Here is a 20068-nt window from a genome sequence, read left to right as displayed (position 1 = left end):
ACGACCATCTTTGGAGCACGCCAGTTTGGGTCAGAGGGCCGTCTCGTAGTCGAAATAGCAGTTTGACTACGGTCTTGACCTTCTTTACCTTACCGGCAGGCACCAAAGATAGAGCAGTGCATTTGCATGCGTTGAGCGTCAGCCCCATGCTCGCTGCCGTCTCCCTAACCTTCGGGAGTTCCCTTTGCATTCCCCATTTGGAAGCTGTGATCAGGGTCAGGTCGTCCACGAAGGCGAGACAGAAAATCCGCTCGCCTTCGAGGTTGAACCCGACCTCAGAGGGCACGACCGCAAGGATTCTGTTTGCGATCAGGTTGAAAAGAATCGGCGAGAGAGGATCTCCTTGACGAACTCTGCGCTGGACGGGTACCGGTTGGGACATCCTACTGTCCGCCGCCAGCCTGGTGGTGGCACCTTCATACAGCTCGGCCGCATAGGTTACCAGACCAGCTGGTAGGCCGAGCTGTCCGACGATCGTTTCGAGCGCAGCAAGGCTCACCGTATCGAATGCCTCAGCGACATCGCTGTACCATTGGCCGCAATGAACGCACGCTGGCGATCGTCGGTGAGGTTGGCGGATCTAAGGCGAACAGCAAGGATGCGGAGGAGTTGTCGTACCACTACCGAACCGATCAAAATCGGCTGGTTGTCCCCTGGATTTTCCGGTACCTTGTTCTTTGGAATGAAGATTGTCCGGCTCTGAAGGAGTTGTCTTGGAAATCCCCCCCTCAGCATGACGACGTTGTAGGAGAGCGCGGATAGATGGTGATACCGCGCGCCACTGCCTCGCCGTGACCATGTTTGGACCGGGTGATAACGACACAGGGACCTTGATGTCATCAATCTCCTGAGTGGAGATTAGGTCCCACGTGTACCATAGCTCGGGTTTTTCGGGCGGGATCCTGGAAGGACCTGGGTAATCCCTTAACGGGTTTCCAAACAGTGGGCCCCAGTGCGTGACCAACTCATCCAGTGTGTGGTTGATCGAACTGGTGCTATCTTCCAGGATCTCCCGAGCCACGTGGCGTCTGTTGTTTTTCCACCCGGTCTGGACTCTGGCGTACTCACGACGGCGCAGTGCCCTATTTGACGGCGGCTTTCCATTTCTCAGGCGGATTGGGATCGCGGCCGGCTCACGGCGCCCAAATCCAGCTGCAGCGGCTGCAGGGGAAAATACTCTGCCTAACCATTCAGCTATGGCGACGTCTGTATTTCCCCCCTTCAGAGCATCATCAGCGATGTCAGCCAACTCGTTGGCACGATGATGCTCCTCTTGCCGGGCTGTCACGATCAAACGACGTATGTCTCCGGCAAGGTCGTGCCCCCAAGTTGTGGTGGGAGCAGGCGCCGCTAGGGTGGGTGGTGTAACCCTTGCTGGATCAGCGGAGGGAGAGCGTTCACGCGGTGATGGCAAGGAGCGGCGTCGTCGTCCCCGTAGTCTGGCAGGGGTCTCAGGGGGCGTGTGGGCAGCCTTCAGGTATTGTTGGGCTCCCTCAACCATTCTCCGGTAGTCCGGCCGGCGCCGGACTCCTTTGATAGCCTCCTGGGTCCTACCAGGGACCAGAGCCAGGAGGTGTAGGTTCATAAACATTACTCCCCGCTCGGTGGCCTGATCTTCCTCACGTGCCATCATCCGCAGTTCCTCATCCCTCCACCTGAGCTTGGCGCCGGGCAGTTCGATGGCCGCATTTGCTTCGACAGGGTGTCGTATCCTACGGTGAACTCCGAGCCCTTGCTTCGTAGCGAAGTCCTGCCCGCAGTCTTCGCAGGCATACCGCTCGAGTGCTGGTCCAGGGTCAGTAGGGTTTGGTTTTTGTTCAGGGACTGGCGTGGGGTCGTCCACTACCCCCACAGCCACCTTGGGGGAATCGGTTTACTACCCCCGGGTGCTTGTTTCAGCAGGCCCGCCAGGCTGAGGCACACGGCGGGTTCTGCTTTCCATTCTTTTTGATTGCGGGCTTGCTGAAATTTAGTGGGAGGGGCTCGCTACTCCATCCCTCACCCTTGAGCCACCGCGTTCATCGGCCGCCCGCCAGTGGCCGGTCGGTGGGCACGTGACGATTCCCCGAGGAGAGCCGTCTTTGGTAGGCCGACAGCCAACCGTCGTTAGCTAGATGCGGGATGTAATACCCGCACCCATTGCCCGACTCTCACCACAAGGAGGTGACGGTTGGCACATGTGTGTTGCAGCTGAGACGTCACGAGCACTCTACCACCCCTCCGACACCCAGCCACAACCCACTTGAGAGAGTCAAACATTACTCCCGCCGTTCACCCGCACGTGCTTGAATTTCTTCACGTTGACATTCAGAGCACTGGGCAGAAATCACATTGCGTCAACACCCGCTAGGGCCATCGCAATGCTTTGTTTTAATTAGACAGTTGGATTTTCCCAGTCTGTGCCAGTTCTGAGCTGACCGTTGAATGGCGGGCGAAGAGGACGACGGCGACGGCGAACCGCCGCCGAAGCCTCGCGGCAAGGAAGATCGGCGGAAGGCTGAAGCACGGGTCCGAGCTCGGATCCGGTTATTACGATCACCTCGCCCAGGCCCGGCACGTCAGCCAAACCCGCTTCCCGACCAAGCCCGACGTGCCCCGATCCTCAGAGCCTATCCTTATTTCGAAGTTACGGGTCCAATTTGCCGACTATCCTTACCTACGTTAGTCTATCGACTAGAGGCTCTTCACCTTGGAGACCTGCTGCGAATATGGGTACGAACCGGCGCGAGACCTCCACGTGGCCCTCTTCTGGATTCTCAAAGTCCGAGGGGAAGATCCGGACACCGCCGCAACTGCGGTGCTCCTCGCGTTCCAAACCTCATCTCCCTGCTAGAGGATTCCAGGGAACTCGAACGCTTATGCAGTAAAGAAAACTCTTTCCGGATCTCCCGACGGCGTCTCTAGGTTGTGACGTCGCACCCAGAGTGCAAGTCACAACAAACCCTAAACCCGCGGGGACGAGCCGAACGGGTGAGTCCCGGCCCGTCGGGAAACACCCGAAGCTACCCGTAGCTCACCGACGCTCGGCTGAGCCGAGCGCCAGCCAGCAGTACGACAACGTCTCGCCACCAGGACTGACGTTATCCAACACAAACCCCAGAAAGAAAGAGAAAGAGAGAAAGAGAAAGAGAGAGAGAAAGAGAGAGAGAGAGAGAGAGAAGAAACACGAAGTGCCGAGCAGGACGTCCCCCTCCACACCGCCACCAAGCCACGCCGACCGACGACACCAGGTTAGCCTGCGATCTACAGCCGATCTGCACCTCCTCCCATTCCTCCCCCCGCTATACCGACCCTCCCTCCCTCATACTCCCCGTCGCCCTACACCGCCCCCCCCCCCCCCCCGCAATACCGACCCTTCCTCCCTTACACTCCCCGTCGCCCTACACCGCCCTCCCCCCCCCGCGCGCGTACCTTTAAGTTAGAATTAAGTGACGCTGAGGGCTGAGGCGTGATCAGCCACCGCTAACGTCTACAACCACTTTGTACAGATCTTTTATAGTTTAAAGCCAACCCCCCCCCCCCCGCCCCCCGATCTCAATACGTTTACACTCTTCAAAAATACATACACAATGTTTTACCGATTCACTCAGTCTTGACTTTCTCGCCCCGTCTCTAATTGTTCCTCCCTTCCCCATATTTAGTGCGGGCCTCGCTGGAGTAATTGCTACCACCACCAAGATCTGCACCGACGGCGGCTCCAGGCAGGCTCACGCCCAGACCCTTCCGCGCACACCGCCGCGACCCTCCTACTCGTCAGGGCTTCATAACGGCCTAGGCCGCCTCGTATGCCGCTAACGGCCGAGTATAGGCGCGACGCTTCAGCGCCATCCATTTTCAGAGCTAGTTGCTTCAGCAGGTGAGTTGTTACACACTCCTTAGCGGATTCCGACTTCCATGGCCACCGTCCTGCTGTCTTAAGCAACCAACGCCTTTCATGGTATCCCATGAGCGTCGACTTTGGCGCCTTAACTCGGCGTTTGGTTCATCCCACAGCGCCAGTTCTGCTTACCAAAAGTGGCCCACTTGGCACTCTGATCCGAGATCTCGTGGCTTCATAGTTCAAGCAAGCCAGAGATCTCACCTATTTGAAGTTTAAGAATAGGTTGAGGTCGTTTCGGCCCCAAGGCCTCTAATCATTCGCTTCGCCGGATGAGACTCGTGTACGTTTTGTACGCGAGTGCCAGCTATCCTGAGGGAAACTTCGGAGGGAACCAGCTACTAGATGGTTCGATTAGTCTTTCGCCCCTATACCCAGTTCCGACGATCGATTTGCACGTCAGAATCGCTACGGACCTCCATCAGGGTTTCCCCTGACTTCGTCCTGACCAGGCATAGTTCACCATCTTTCGGGTCCCAACGTGTACGCTCTGGATGCGCCTCTTCTCGCAGTGGGAACAAGACGCCCCAGGAGTGACGCCCCAAGAGGCCCATCCTCCCTCAGTCAGCGCTGGGGTCACCTTTACTTTCATTTTGCCTTTAGATTTGCTCGTCCCAATGACTCGCGCACATGTTGGACTCCTTGGTCCGTGTTTCAAGACGGGTTCTGAGAGTACCCAAAGCAATAGCGTCGTCGATCGGTATTTGATAATTCGAACGAGCCAGCCAGAGGACACCACCAGCCAACAGCTGGCCAGGCCCGGGGACGGCGCTAGATCCAACCACTGTAGATCGCTGTACGCGCTTGCGGCGGGCCCGACTCAGTTCGATGCGGCTCTGAACAGTGCGGGTCCCACCGGGCAGCCGGACAGGCAACCAGGGGTCTGCCCCGACGAGAACGCCGAGACGGCTGTTTCCTGTTCGCTCGCCGCCACTGAGGAAATACTAGTTAGTTTATTTTCCTCCGCTTAGTAATATGCTTGAATTTAGCGGGTAGTCTCGCCTGCTCTGAGGTCGTCGTAAGATTGCGAGTCCGTCGTAAGCGACGGTCGTTCGTTCAGGAACAGCACCGTCGACACGGATGAGGACACGACGTATTTTTCATACGTTCGAGCCACGGAAACGACAGTAAACGCCCGCCGTACGGGAGACTTACTCGAGAGCCCCCCGCGGCAAAACGTAGACGAAACTTCATCACAGGAGCGGCAGACCGACCGCGCGGTCTGTGTGTCACCGTGCCGAATTCGTTCGTTCTCTCGACTATCGCTAGCACCGAATCGTGACGTACGGCAGCGACAGCTCGACCCCACGATCTGCGGCGACGCGTCGTGACCGTGACATATGTGTTTGTTTGAGGCGACGCGACCCGTTGCCGCGCGACCCGCGCGCGACACGGGCTGCGAACGCCCAGTCATTCGCTCGCGAAGGCACCGTGCGCTGTTCCCCTGGGGGGGTTTTCGCAGCACCGTTGCCGACGGAGCAGTCTGTCGTTGTTAAACGACCCTCAGCCAGGCGTGGTCCGGGAATTGTATCCGTGGACCGCGATGTGCGTTCGAAACGTCGATGTTCATGTGTCCTGCAGTTCACAAGTTGACGCGCAATTGGCTGCGTTCTTTATCGACCCACAAGCCAAGTGATCCACCGTTCAGGGTAATCATATATGTGAATTTTGCATTAAAAATGCTAAAATTACGGTTGTTACCGGATTTCTGTGGTCGTGAGCGCGGCGCCGCGTGCGTCAGCCCTTGCGCGGTTGCGCGCGGGAAGGACCGCGCGCCGCGCGTCAAATTTCGTTCGTGCGATAGTTCAAGAGCCGACGTCGCCTCGAGTTCAGGGGTCGTCTGCCGGAATGAACCGGCGCTGGACCCGATCGGCTCGCAATGCAAACGATTGACGGCGGACGGCAGTGGGCAGCGTCAGCGAGTTCCGTGCATCGCTGCCCTCGACGCTGACGCGAGCTTCCTCGTACGGGCGGAAATTCTCTTCAAAGCCTACCGCGTTCGCGGCCTGCGCCCGGGGTTCAACGGCGTTGCACCGAGGACACCCGGGCGCAGATAGGCTGCCCGCGGAGAAGCGCTGAGACTAGCTTCGCACGTCTCTCTCATACCACCTGACCGGGTCGAACGAGCAGAGCGGTCCCCTTTTGGCACCGAGTCGGCCGGAGCTGGACGCGGAGCGACGGGTCGACGTCTCGGCGCGAGTCGGTCGTCGGGCGGTTTTAGCCGGCGACTGCGCTCGTCGCGACCGCGGCGAATGCCGCAGCCATCGGATCCGGCGTCAGCACCGCGTTAGTTGTCACGACGATTGTGTTGCGCGCCGCGGCTGCCGGCCCGACCGTTACGTCGTTCAAAGTTTTGTGAAATTTTGTTCCCGGCATGTGAGCGTACACGCCGCTCTCGCGGCGAGACAGCCCCGCGCGCTTACGAGTTGCAGCTTTGGCAGTACGGAACGTTGATGATCCTTCCGCAGGTTCACCTACGAAACCTTGTTACGACTTTGACTTCCTCTGAATGATCAAGTTTGGTCATTTTCCCGGTAACATCGGCAATGCCGAGACATTGCCGCGTCCCAGTCCGAAGACCTCACTGAATCATTTAATCGGTAGTAGCGGCGTGTGTACAAAGGGCAGGGACGTAATCAACGCGAGCTTATGACTCGCGCTTACTGGGAATTCCTCGTTCATGGGGAATAATTGCAAGCCCCAATCCCTAGCACGAAGGAGGTTCAGCGGGTTACACGGGCCTTTCGGCCAGGGAAGACACGCTGATTCCTTCAGTGTAGCGCGCGTGCAGCCAAGAACATCTAAGGGCATCGCAGACCTGTTATTGCTCAATCTCGTGCGACTAGAAGCCGCCTGTCCCTCTGAGAGGATTTATTTGTACGCTGGTAGTGAAAACCGCCCGACCGAGGCCGGAGACCTTCGAGATACCGGAAGGTACGCCTACTCAGCAGGCTAGAGTCTCGTTCGTTATCGGAATTAACCAGACAAATCGCTCCACCAACTAAGAACGGCCATGCACCACCACCCTCCGAATCAAGAAAGAGCTCTCAATCTGTCAATCCTTCCGGTGTCCGGGCCTGGTGAGGTTTCCCGTGTTGAGTCAAATTATGCCGCAGGCTCGACTCCTGGTGGTGCCCTTCCGTCAATTCCTTTAAGTTTTATCTTTGCAACCATATTTCCCCTGGAACCTAACAGCTTTGGTTTCCCGGAAGCTGCCCGCCGAGTCATCGAAGGAACTTTGGCGGATCGCTAGCTGGCATCGTTTATGGTTGGAACTAGGGCGGTATCTGATTGCCTTCGAACCTCTAACTTTCGTTCTCAATTAGAGAAAACATTTTTGGCAAATGCTTTCGCTTCTGTCCGTCTTGCGACGATCCAAGAATTTTACCTCCAACGTCGCAATACGAATGCCCCCGTCTGTCCCTATTAATTATTACCTCGGGGTTTCTAAAACCAACAAAATAGAACCAAGGTCCTATTCCATTATTCCATGCACACAGTATTCAGGCGAAAATAGCCTGCTTCAAGCACTCTAATTTGTTCAAAGTAAACGTACCGGCCCACCTCGACACTCAGTGAAGAGTACCGCGATAGGATATCAGTTGGGCCGCCGCGGAGGGCTGAGCCCACCGGTAGGACGTCCCACAATCATGCCAGTTAGACACCGCGAGCAGTGAACCGACGATTCCGAATCTCGACATTGAACTGGATGACCCATGACCGACCGTTCGAGGCCAGACCGACGAGCGGGAAGATCCCGACGAAGGCCGAAGACCCCGCCCGGCAAACAGGGCTCGTGCGACGACCGGTTCGTGGACCGTCACCTATTAAAGTCACATTGTTTTGAGCCCTCCGACCCACGAGACTCCTAGAAATATCGTTGCCCCCTTTGACCAGAGAGGATACGGTCTCAGAGGCGTTCAGGCATAATCCCACGGATGGTAGCTTCGCACCACCAGCCGCTCGACCGAGTGCGTGAAACGAATGTCCGAACCCGCGGTTCCTCTCGTACTGAGCAGGATTACTATCGCAACGACGAGTCATCAGTAGGGTAAAACTCACCTGTCTCACGACGGTCCAAACGCAGCTCACGTTCCCTATTGGTGGGTGAACAATCCAACGCTTGGCAAATTCTGCTTTGCAATGATAGGAAGAGCCGACATCGAAGGATCAAAAAGCGACGTCGCTATGAACGCTTGGCCGTCACAAGTCAGTTATCCCTGTGGTAACTTTTCTGACACCTCTTGCTGAAAACTCTTCAAGCCAAAAGGATCGATAGGCCGTGCTTTCGCAGTCTCTATGCGTACTGAACATCGAGATCAAGCCAGCTTTTGCCCTTTTGCCCTACGCGTGGTTTCTGTCCTCGCTGAGCTGGCCTTAGGACACCTGCGTTATTCTTCGACAGATGTACAGCCCCAGTCAAACTCCCCGCCTGGCAGTGTCCTCGAATCGGATCACGCGGGAGTATGATCGACAATCGGCCGATGCCTCACGCCACTCTTACACGCCTCACGCCACTCTTACACGCCTCACGCCACTCTTACACGCTTGGCTCTAGAACACAGTGACAGCCGGGACGAAAGTCCTCGACGCACGCGCTCCGCCTAACCGAGTAAGTAAAGAAACGATGAAAGTAGTGGTATTTCACCGGCGATGTTGCCACCTCCTACTTATGCTACACCTCTCGTGTCTCCTTACAGTGCTAGACTAGAGTCAAGTTCAACAGGGTCTTCTTTCCCCGCTAATTTTTCCAAGCCCGTTCCTTTGGCAGTGGTTTTGCTAGATAGTAGATAGGGACCTTTTTTCACCTATCTTCTTTTTCTAGGTTTTGTTAGTGTCGTCGAGTTAAACATGTTCCACGATGCGAGGGTTCTGATGATGGTCCTTGATGACAGGATCGTGATGTCCTGCTGCCTGATGGTACCCCTCATTAGGAGCTGCTCGGCAGATCTTCTGCCCCATTCCCCTCTACAGTTCAGCGTCGCCGATAGGGTGAGTACTGTTTTAACCGAACATCTCCTCACCTCATCAATGAATTTCAAGTCGTTTGCGTATTTGGCCATCTTATCCCTGTCTGCCTGCTCCAGATCCATCTGCTCGCTTCCTACCTGCGCGTTCACGATAATCGCCGTGCGATCCAATGTTGCCAATAGGTCAGGTTTGCGGAGTCCTTTAGATGTCTGGAATTGAGGCTCCTTAATCACTACATGGTTTAGAGTTTCAGTTTGGCCACACCCACCTCTGCAACTCCTTTCTTTCCGCCTTTCTCTAGATCGGGTTGGTAGGGCAATGATTCGCGCCTTACAACAGTTTACGAAGTCCTGACTACTCAGGAACTTCATCATACGCTTCATCATATATATCATACATAAATGTGAATTCCTCAGTGCTATACCATTCACCGATTTGTGTAGTCTCCTGGCCCAGAATTCATCTTCCTGCTTGCTGGTCTTCATCGGTTGTCCCTCCACGCTGACTCTAAGTTCCAACGTTCTTGTTTGTCCCTTCAGATATAAATTTCCCGCGTCTTTAGTTACATAGTCGGACTCATTCAGAGTATCCAGCCGCTTCAACCTATCCACTGGGGCCGTCCATCTCACAGACGGAATTCTTAGGCCACCATCCCTGATGTTCGCATGTATATATGTGTTGGGGCATTCGTGTGGAAGATGAAGCCACTTTCGCACCATGGCACGAACCTTTCGGTCGACTGAGCTCAAGTACCCTAAATTAGTCACACCCATGGTAAGCTGGTACATCACTGAGGGAATCAGTATTGTTCTCAACGCCCACAGGCGCTGTTGCGGTTTCAATGGGGCTTTTGTCAGCCTTCCGAGGTTCTCCACCATTCGCTCCCGGACTCTAGCAGGTGATCGGCCTTTAGGGGTAAAGTATATACCCAAATACTTTCATTCATCCGTCCGCTTGAGCGCTGGCACGGAGACACCTCTGATTTTAAAGGAGCACCTATCGATGTAGACCTTCTTTTCCTTATGCACTGTCTTCATGGCCACAGTAAGACACTTACTGGCGTTGGCCTCGAGTCCACAGGAGTATAGGAACTCGGTCACATTATCCAACAACGTTTGCATTCCCCTCTCAGTGGACGAGACGAGAATGATATCGTCCGCAAACGCCAACAAGCTAACCCTGAGCCCATCGACATCAACACCAATTTCATCGGGAATTCGCTCAATCATCTCATCTATGACAAAATTAAACAGGTAAGGTGACAGGGGATCTCCCTGCTTAACACCACACGTCGGGTGAATCCTATCGGATTCCCAATTACCATGCTGTAAAACTGTTCTACTTTCATCATGGACTTTGGTGATGTACTCCATCATAGGTCCTGGTACGCCCTTGGTGTTAAGGATTTCTTCAAATGTTTCGAAGGTCATTGAGTCGAATGCCTTCCTCATATCCAGAGAAGCCAAGAACATCTTTCTGCATTTTTTTTCGATGGTAAATAAGTACGAGATCCAACAGCATCGTGTTGTCAGAGCACCCATCTGTACTCTGGAACCCTCTCTGCCTTCTATCTATCACGACCGTCTTGAGTCTATTTGCAAGGACTTTATGAAAGGTGCGCGTTATCACCGAAGATACCGTGATTGGCCGAAAATCACCAGGATCAGTGGCGCTACTCTTCTTAGGTATTAATACTGTCCTCGACAGACATAGGTGCTTCGGAAGACCCGGCACCACATGAAAAGATTGAAGAGTGTTGTCAGAATCTGTGGCGACACTTCTCTTATCGCCCTTGCTGTTACCCCATCTGGTCCAACCGCTGTGTTTGCTGGTGGATATGCTTTACTGATCTCTCTGATTTCAATTGGATCCCACAGATGTTCCAAAATGATGGATGGTTCGGGGAGGTTTGGTGCCAGTCCCGTGCTCTTAGTGAACACAGCCCTCCAATATGGCTCCATTAAGTTCTTACTCATTCCTAAATCGCGCTCTAGCTGATCTGTGAAAATGCGTTTCACACACCTACTAGGGTCCTTTTTCCATAGATCTTGGACGCGAGCGTAATCCGCTCGTCTCTGGCTCTTCTTCGACACCTTATCTCCCCGTCCCACATCACTCAGCTTACCGTTCTCATTCTTCCTTTGCAACTTCTTGGGAAACATCTCCATGAGAAGTAGGCCAAGCTCTACTGCCACCTCAGCTCGCGATCGCCGCTCCAGAGAACTACAGATGTCGTTGAGCGTTGCGGCCTCACGACTGTCATTCGCTATAGGTGCCATGTTGGTAAGAAATACTCGCAACTTGTCCACTGTCTGCTCGCTATCAGACTCCTTGGCGCTCTCATACACCTCGGTGGAGCTATCGGAGTGACGCTAAGTACTTCTCAACTCGCTTTTTGTAGTTCGGACGCCTCCTATGGCTTCTAATCGCATCGACCGAACGATCCCCGAAAACCCGAGCAAGCTTCTGATTTACGTTTAATACTTTTCTGTTGTTTTTTTTCAGGGTCGACTCCGCTTCTTTCCTGGCCAACATGTTTTTCTCTTCTTCGGACCATCTTTCCTTTTTCGCGGCCTTGGCCGTCGGCTGTTCATCATACCAATCCCGGTGCACTCGCTGTTCATGCACGCCGCGGCCCGTCGCTTTCAAGAAGGACCGTCCACACCGCGGAGCCCGACATATGAAGTTTTCCTGCTCACACACATCTGATTCTGCTCCTGAAGACTTATCCGGATCGACTATTACTGCAGGCACAGCACGGTCAGTAGACCGGCCGGCTTTAAGCGCCTTCCGCGCGTTTCTTGTTAAAATTGGGCCTGCTAATAAGGGCGAAGGGGTTGGCAGCCCCAGGGCCCTTGCTGAGCCACCGTACTCTGCCAACAGTGTTTCCACTGGCGTTGCCTGACTCTCACCACGAGGAGGTGTACGGATGGCACTTGGACTTCAAGGCTAAAGTCGTTCACCCTGAGTCCTTAAGAGAGTCATAGTTACTCCCACCGTTTACCCGCGCTTGCTTGAATTTCTTCACGTTGACATTCAGAGCACTGGGCAGAAATCACATTGCGTCAACACCCGCTGGGGCTATCGCAATGCTTTGTTTTAATTGAACAGTCGAATTTCCCCAGTCCGTGCCAGTTCTAAGCTGACCGTTAAATGGCGGCCGAAAAGGACGACGGCAACGGCGAACCGCCGCCGAAGCCTCGCAGCAAGGAAGATCCGCGGGAGGCCAAGGCACAGGACCGAGCTCGGATCCGGTTATTACCATCACCTCGCCCAGGCCCGGCACGTCAGCCAAACCCGCTTCCCGACCAAGCCCGACCCGCCCCGATCCTCAGAGCCAATCCTTATTCCGATGTTACGGATCCAATTTGCCGACTTCCCTTACCTACATTAGTCCATCGACTAGAGGCTCTTCATCTTGGAGACCTGCTGCGGATATGGGTACGAACCGGCGCGAGACCTCCACGTGGCCCTCTCCTGGATTTTCAAGGTCCAAGGGCAGGATCCGGACACCACCGCAACTGCGGTGCTCTTCGCGTTCCAAACCCTATCTCCCTGCCAGAGGATTGCAGGGAACTCGAACGCTTATACAGAAAAGAAAACTCTTTCTGGATCTCCCGACGGCGTCTCCAGGTCTTTTTGGGTTACCCCGACGAACTCTCATGCGAGGGCCCGACTTGTCAACGGTTCCGCTGCCGGGTTCCGGAATAGGAACCGGATTCCCTTTCGCCCGACGGGTGTGTCACATTTCAGACCGCGCGTGCGCACGCTGGGGGAAACGCCGAGCGAGGCCCGACGTTCGCACAATCACCGGCGTCACGACGCGCATGTCAGGCATAGAAATACACCAACATCGTCATCGGATTTCTCCTAGGGCTTAGGATCGACTGACTCGTGTGCAACGGCTGTTCACACGAAACCCTTCTCCACGTCAGTCCTCCAGGGCATCGCTGGAGTATTTGCTGCTACCACCAAGATCTGCACCGACGGCGGCTCCAGGCAGGCTCACGCCCAGACCCTTCCGCGCACACCGCCGCGACCCTCCTACTCGTCAGGGCTTCATAACGGCCTAGGCCGCCTCGTATGCCGCTGACGGCCGAGTATAGGCGCGACGCTTCAGCGCCATCCATTCTCAGGGCTAGTTGCTTCGGCAGGTGAGTTGTGACACACTTTTCAGCGTATTCCGACTTTCGTGGCCACCGTCCTGCTGTCTTAAGCAACCAACGCCTTTCATGGTATCCCATAAGCGTCGACTTTGGCGCCTTAACTCGGCGTTTGGTTCATCCCACAGCGCCAGTTCTGCTTACCAAAAGTGGCTCACTTGGCTTTCTGATCCGAGATCTCGTGGCTTCATAGTTCAAGCAAGCCAGAGATCTCACCCATTTGAAGTTTGAGAATAGGTTGAGGTCGTTTCGGCCCCAAGGCCTCTAATCTTTCGCTTTACCGGATGAGACTCGTGTACGTTTTGTACGCAAGTGCCAGCTATCCTGAGGAAAACTTCGGAGGGAACCAGCTACTAGGTGGTTCGATTAGTCTTTCGCACCTATACCCAGTTTCGACGATCGATTTGCAGGTCAGAATCGCTACGGACCTCTATCAGGGTTTCCCTGACTTCGCCCTGACCAGGCATAGTTCACCATCTTTCGGGTCCCAACGTGTACGCTCTGGGTGCGCCTCTTCTCGCAGTAAAAACGAGACGCCCCGGGAGTGCGGGGCCGCATCGTGACGCGGCCCATCCTCCCTCGGTCAGCGCTGGACTGACCTTTACTTTCATTTCGCCTTCAGGTTTGCTCGTCCCGATGACTCGTGCACATGTGAGACTCCTTGGTCCGTGTTTCAAGACGGGTCCTGAAAGTACTTAAAGCAATAGCGTCGCTGACCGGTATTTGATAATTCGAACGAGCCAGCCAGAGGACACCGCCAGCCAACAGCTGGCCAGGCCCGGGGACGGCGCTAGGTTCGACCACCGGAAATCACTAACCGCGCTTGCGGCGGGCCCGACGCAGTTCAATGCGGCTCCATACCGTGCGGGTACCGCCGGGCAGCCGGACGGGCAACCGGGGGTCTGCTCCGACGACAACGCCGAGACAGGCAGCCGACCGGGCCTTAGACCGACACCCAACGGGTCGCGACGTCCTACTAGGGGAGAAGTGCACGCCGGCGCCGCCGGACATTGCACCGCGACCGAGTGCCGTGGACGCGAGGTCCCGACATCACGAGCCGCGGCGAAGCCTGCGTCGCTGACGATGAATCTCCCCGTTCGATCTTTCGGGTTTCTCAGGTTCACCCCTGAACGGTTTCACGTACTCTTGAACTCTCTGTTCAAAGTTCTTTTCAACTCTCTCTCACGGTACTTGTTCGCTATCGGTCTCGTGGTCATATTAACCCTTCGGAACTATCGTGTAGCGAGATTCTCTCACACTTTTTTCACAACTTTTTTTTCTCTCAAAATTCAAATGGAATGACCCCCCGAAAATTTTTTTCATCTTCCTAAAATTTAATGCTTCAAATGATACGAAAAATAAAAATTTTTTAAACTTGAAAAATAAATAAAAAAAATTATTTATTCATCAACTGTGAGAGTTTTTCTCATCACGTGAGTAAAGTCAGGCACATAAAAAATTGCTATTCGTATGACTTCGTTTAGTTTTGGCTGTCTCCGTAGTTTCTAGCCGCCATTTTAAATGTATATAAATATACAAATGCACAGTATTCTAAAGCTTGTGTACAAGTGTACCAGTATCGTTCATCAAAAACTAAAAATGTAATAATTTCTAAATAATCATTCTTAGTTGTATGCTAGTTCATAAGTGTTATTATTTATTCAGTGTATAAACAAAGTAAGTAAATTCGACACATTATGTATCAATGTTTTTCTGTTATAAACACATACGTAACCTAAAAATATGTTTCAACTTGAGCGTGATTGTTTATCAAGATTTATAAATTATGCAAAATATAATTGTTTAATTATCTCAAATATTTTGTTCTCAAAAATTTTAATAACCTCAATGAGAAACTTTCAACAAATTATAATAATTTGTCACTCATCACTTCTTGGCTTTTTGTAAACATACACTCAAAAATTTTAATTTTTTTTTTCACGTCTCAGTGGATACATTTTATACATTCAATAACAAATTTCCATTGCATATTACCAGGTTACACGACATGGACCAACCAACTGACTTAGGAGACGAAAGTGATACTGGTGTCTCAGATTTTGACGAGATGTCTGACGCTGAATCAGAATTTAGTAACCATGACTCCAACACTGAGCAATCAGAAGATGATTCAGATGATGGAGGTGACACAGACGACAATAACAACAGTCCACTGGAGAAGGAAGTTAAGAATAAAAAATTTTTGTTGGGGAAAGATAAAACTACAAAATGGTTCCATGATCCACCTAATCCGAGAGTCCGTACAAAACGACCGAATATTGTTCTCCGTCTACCCGGAGTTAAGAATTGCGCAAAGGATGCAAAAACACCTCTGGATTGCTGGAATTTATTTTTTCTTCAAGAAACAATCGCGAAAATTGTTGATAATACTAATATTTTTTTGGAAGTTGTACATTCATCAAAAAAATCTCAAACAGAAACTCACCCTACTTCAGTCGATGAAATACGAGCTATGATTGGTTTATTATATCTGATAGGAGTACACGAAGCATCAAGACTAAATTTAAAAGAACTATGGGCAACTGACGGTTCGGCTCCAGATTGTTTTCGTGCGGTGATGTCGAAGACACGATTTTATAATTTATTGTCTGCTTTGAAATTTGACGACGTTAACGATCGTGATGATCGTAAAAAATTAGATAATTTGGCGCATATACGAGAATTTTCTAAAAAATTATATCAAACGCTGTCAAGAAAATTATAGGCCTGGTGCTCTGTTAACAATTGATGAAATGCTGCAAGCTTTTCGAGGTCGACGTAAGTTTCGGCAATATATTGCTAATAAACCGGCAAGATATGGTATCAAAATTTACTTCATGACTGATTCAAAAACATTTTATACCTATAATATGGAAATTTACTGTGGAAAACAGCCATCAGGACCATTTCAGAAATCTAATTCTGCATTTGATGTCGTTAAAAGGCTGACGAATCCAATACTCAAAACTGGTCGCAATGTAACCTGTGATAATTACTTTACATCTGTACCTCTGGCAAATTACTTATTAGAAAATAACACAACTCTTATCGGAACCATCAGGCGTAATAAAAGAGAGATCCCGAAAGGAATGACTGAAATTAAAAATAGATCTATTTACAGCAGCAAATTTGTCTTCACTGATAAAAGTACATTGGTGTCATATGTCCCTAAAAAATCCAAGAATGTTCTGATGTACTCTACTCTACACAATTCTAATAAAATTGATGAAAGTACTGAGGAAAAACTCAAACCAGAAATAGTAACTTTTTATAATCAGACAAAAGCCGGTGTGGATGTTGTAGACCAACTGCAAGGAGAGTATGATGTTGCTCAAGATACACGGCGCTGGCCTCTGGTAATTTTTTATGCGTTTCTCAACATTGCTAGCATTAATTCAAAAATTATTTACGTGGAAAATACTGGCAAACAAATCACTCGGCGAGAATACTTGAAACAGCTCTACTCTCAGCTAGTCCACCCGCACCTAGTGAATCGTCCTAAATTACCTACTTTATCACTGGAACTAAGATCAATTATACTGAAAACTGGAAAAATTAAGCCTCAAAAGAATCTTCAAATTTCAGAACGTGGATTGTGTTATGAATGTCCCCGAAGACCGAATAGTTGTACAACTGAAAATTGTACTTCCTGCAATGCTACAATATGGAATGAGCATGTGGTTCGTTATTGCCGTGACTGCCGGGCAAATCTCGTGTCAAGAGTCGACTTATAACTGAATGTGATAAGTAATAATATAACGACTTGATCTTGTTTTTATGGCCAAAAGTAATAGTAATTTGATGGTAAAATTGTCTTGTCGTTGATTGAACATTGTTACAATGTTCTATATTATTTAATGATTTTTAAACTCAATTGTTGTACTTAAAATGTTAATTACATTGATCAGAAGTATGATATTATTATGAGAAATAGTAGTTTTGTGACGTTGATTTGAAAAAAAAAAATATTTCTTGTTAAATATTAATAAGCTAGATAATTTTTGATTAAAATAAGTAGATTTTAGTCATGTACAAGTTTTTAAAGTGCGATGGTTGCAAACTAATCATCACAAATATGTAATTTCAATTTTTCATGTATAACTTCAATAAATTATTTGTTTGAATGAATTATTTTGTATTCATTGCGTAGTCACCTGAAATTATATATTTTTTTGTTTAATAATATTATTATTTAATATATCATATTAAAAAAAAATAGTATTTGTTATCGTATTTTACTTGATATATAACCTAAAATTAATCGACTAGATTTTAAATTTCGCTCTTGACGCTTGCGCGGAAGGCGTGAGATTTTCTCTCATCACGATAGTAATGATTGTGTTACGGGAGACGTATGTTCCGAAGGGTTGAGCCTCAGATGGAGTTTACCACCCACTTAGAGCTGCACTCTCAAGCAACCCGACTCTGAGGAGATATCCTCCCGTGGCGCGTCCCGGTTACTACGGGCCTGGCACCCTCTGCGGGTAAGTGGCCCCATTCAAGATGGACTTGGACGCGGGCCGACGCCCCGGGATGAGTGGATCCTCCCAAACACTACATTTCCCGGCGGCAGAACCGCGGGATTCAGTGCTGGGCTGTTTCCTGTTCGCTCGCCGCTACTAAGGAAATCCTGGTTAGTTTCTTTTCCTCCGCTTAGTAATATGCTTAAATTCAGCGGGTAGTCTCGCCTGCTCTAAGGTCGTCGTAAGATTGCGAGTCCGTCGTCGGCGACGGTCGTTCGTTCAAGAACAGCACCGTCAACACGGACGAGGACACAACGTATCTCTTTCATACGTTCGAGCCACGGAAACGACCGTAAACACGCTTGCCGTACGGGAGACTCGAGAGCCCCCCGCGGCGAAACGTGGAACGGAACTTGTTCACATGAGCGGCAAACCGACCGCGCGCGGTCTGTGTGTCGCCGTGCCGAATTCGTTCGTTCTCTCGACTATCGCTAGCACCGGAACGTGACGAACGGCAGCGACAGCTCGACCCCGCGATCTGCGGCGACGCGTCGTGACCGTGACATACGTGTTCGTTTGAGGCGACGCGGCCCGTTGCCGCGCGACCGGCGCGCGACACGGGCTGCGAACGCCCAGTCATTCGCTCGCGAAGGCACGGTGCGCTGTTCCCCGGGGGGGGTTATCGCAGCACAGTTGCCGACGGAGCAGTCTGTCGTTGTTAAACGACCCTCAGCCAGGCGTGGTCCGGGAATTGTATCCGTGGACCGCAATGTGCGTTCGAAATGTCGATGTTCATGTGTCCTGCAGTTCACAAGTTGACGCGCAATTAGCTGCGTTCTTCATCGACCCACGAGCCAAGTGATCCACCGTTCAGGGTAATCATATATGTGAAGTTTGCATTGAAAATGCTAAGATTACGGTTGTAACCGGCTTTCTGTGATCGTGAGCGCGGCGCCGCGTGCGTCAGCCCTTGCGCGGTTGCGCGCGGGAAGGAACGCGCGCCGCGCGTCAAATTTCGTTCGTGCGATAGTTCAAGAGCCGACGTCGCCTCGAGTTCACGGGTCGTCTCTGCCGGGATGAACCGGCGCCGGACCCGATCGGCTCGCAATGCAAACGATTGACGGCGGACGGCAGTGGGCCGCGTCAGTGAGTCCCGGGCATCGCTGCCCTCGACGCTGACGCGAGCTTCCTCGTACGGGCGAAAATTCTCTTCGAAGCCTACCGCGTTCGCGGCCTGCGTCCGGGGTGTAACGGCGTTGCACCGAGGACACCCGGGCGCAGACAGGCTGCCCGCGAAGAAGCGCTGAGACCAGCTTCGCACGTCTCTCTCGTACGACCTGACCGGGTCGAACGAGTCGAGGCGGACCGCGGAGCGGTCCCCTCTCGGCACCGAGTCGGCCGGAGGCGCGAACGACCCGCCGCTGCTCCGCGCTGGACGCGGAGCGACGGGTCGACGCCTCGGCGCGAGTCGGTCGTCGGGCGGTTTTAGCCGGCGACTGCGCTCGTCGCGACCGCGGCGAACGCCGGACCCATCGGATCCGGCGTCAGCACCGCGTTCGTTGTCACGACGATTGTGTTGCGCGCCGCGGCAACCGGGCCCGACCGTTACGTCGTTCAAAGTTTTGTGTAATTTTGTTCGCGACACGTTGGCGTGACACGCCGCTCTCGCGGCGAGACAGCCCCGCGCGCTCACGAGTCGCTGCTTTGGCAGTACGAAACGTTAATGATCCTTCCGCAGGTTCACCTACGGAAACCTTGTTACGACTTTCACTACCTCTGAATGATCAAGTTTGGTCATCTTCCCGGCAACATCGGCAATGCCGAGACATTGCCGCGTACCAGCCCGAAGACCTCACTAAATCATTAAATCGGTAGTAGCGACGGGCGGTGTGTACAAAGGGCAGGGACGTAATCAACGCGAGCTCATGACTCGCGCCTACTGGGAATTCCGCGTTCATGGGGAATAATTGCAAGCCCCAATCCCTAGCACGAAGGAGGTTCAGCGGGTGACCCGGGCCTTTCGGCCAGGGAAGACACGCTGATTCCTCCAGTGTATCGCGCGTGCGGCCCAGAACATCTAAGGGCATCACAGACCTGTTATTGCTCAATCTCGTGCGGCTAGAAGCCGCCTGTCCCTCTAAGAAGATTCATTTATACGCCGGTAGTAAAAACCGCCCGAACGAGGCCGGGGACCTTCAAGATACCGGAAGGTACGCCTACTCAGCAGGCTAGAGTCTCGTTTGTTATCGGGATTAACCAGACAAATCGCTCCACCAACTAAGAACGGTCATGCATCACCACCCACCGAATCAAGAAAGAGCTCTCAATCTGTCAATCCTTCCGGTGTCCGGGCCTGGTGAGGTTTCCCGTGTTGAGTCAAATAAAGCCGCAGGCTTCACTCCTGGTGGTGCCCTTCCGGCAATTCCTTCAAGTTTCAGCTTCGCAACCATACTTCCCCCAGAAACTAAAAGCTTGGGTTTCCCGAAAGCTGCCGGCCGAGTCATCGGAGGAACTTCGGCGGATCGCTAGCTGGCATCGCTTATGGTTAGAACTAGGGCGGCATCTGATCGCCTTCGAACCTCTCACTTTCGTTC

At 52.1% G+C, this 20068-nt stretch overlaps 1 non-coding gene and 3 pseudogenes across 1 annotated transcript; all 4 read right to left on the bottom strand.

Annotated features, from left to right (window-relative positions):
• The window catches only part of LOC124304225 (uncharacterized), a 7485-nt pseudogene extending 2592 nt beyond the window's left edge, over window positions 1-4893 (bottom strand).
• A 481-nt stretch (window positions 4894-5374) lies between these two features.
• LOC124304265 (uncharacterized) lies at window positions 5375-5529 on the bottom strand (annotated as a pseudogene).
• Window positions 5530-7741: 2212 nt separating this feature from the next.
• Window positions 7742-17713, bottom strand: LOC124304223 (uncharacterized; annotated as a pseudogene).
• A 484-nt stretch (window positions 17714-18197) lies between these two features.
• Window positions 18198-18352, bottom strand: LOC124304242 (5.8S ribosomal RNA). The gene has a single exon (XR_006908124.1). It is a non-coding gene; the product is annotated as a 5.8S ribosomal RNA (ribosomal RNA).
• Between the last annotated feature and the right edge of the window lie 1716 nt (window positions 18353-20068).

The sequence above is a fragment of the Neodiprion virginianus genome, chromosome 4, assembly GCF_021901495.1.
Source record: "Neodiprion virginianus isolate iyNeoVirg1 chromosome 4, iyNeoVirg1.1, whole genome shotgun sequence".
Taxonomy (NCBI): Eukaryota; Metazoa; Arthropoda; class Insecta; order Hymenoptera; family Diprionidae; genus Neodiprion; species Neodiprion virginianus.
The sequence above is the reverse complement of the archived record's forward strand: the minus strand, read 5'-3'. Positions and strand labels throughout refer to the sequence as shown.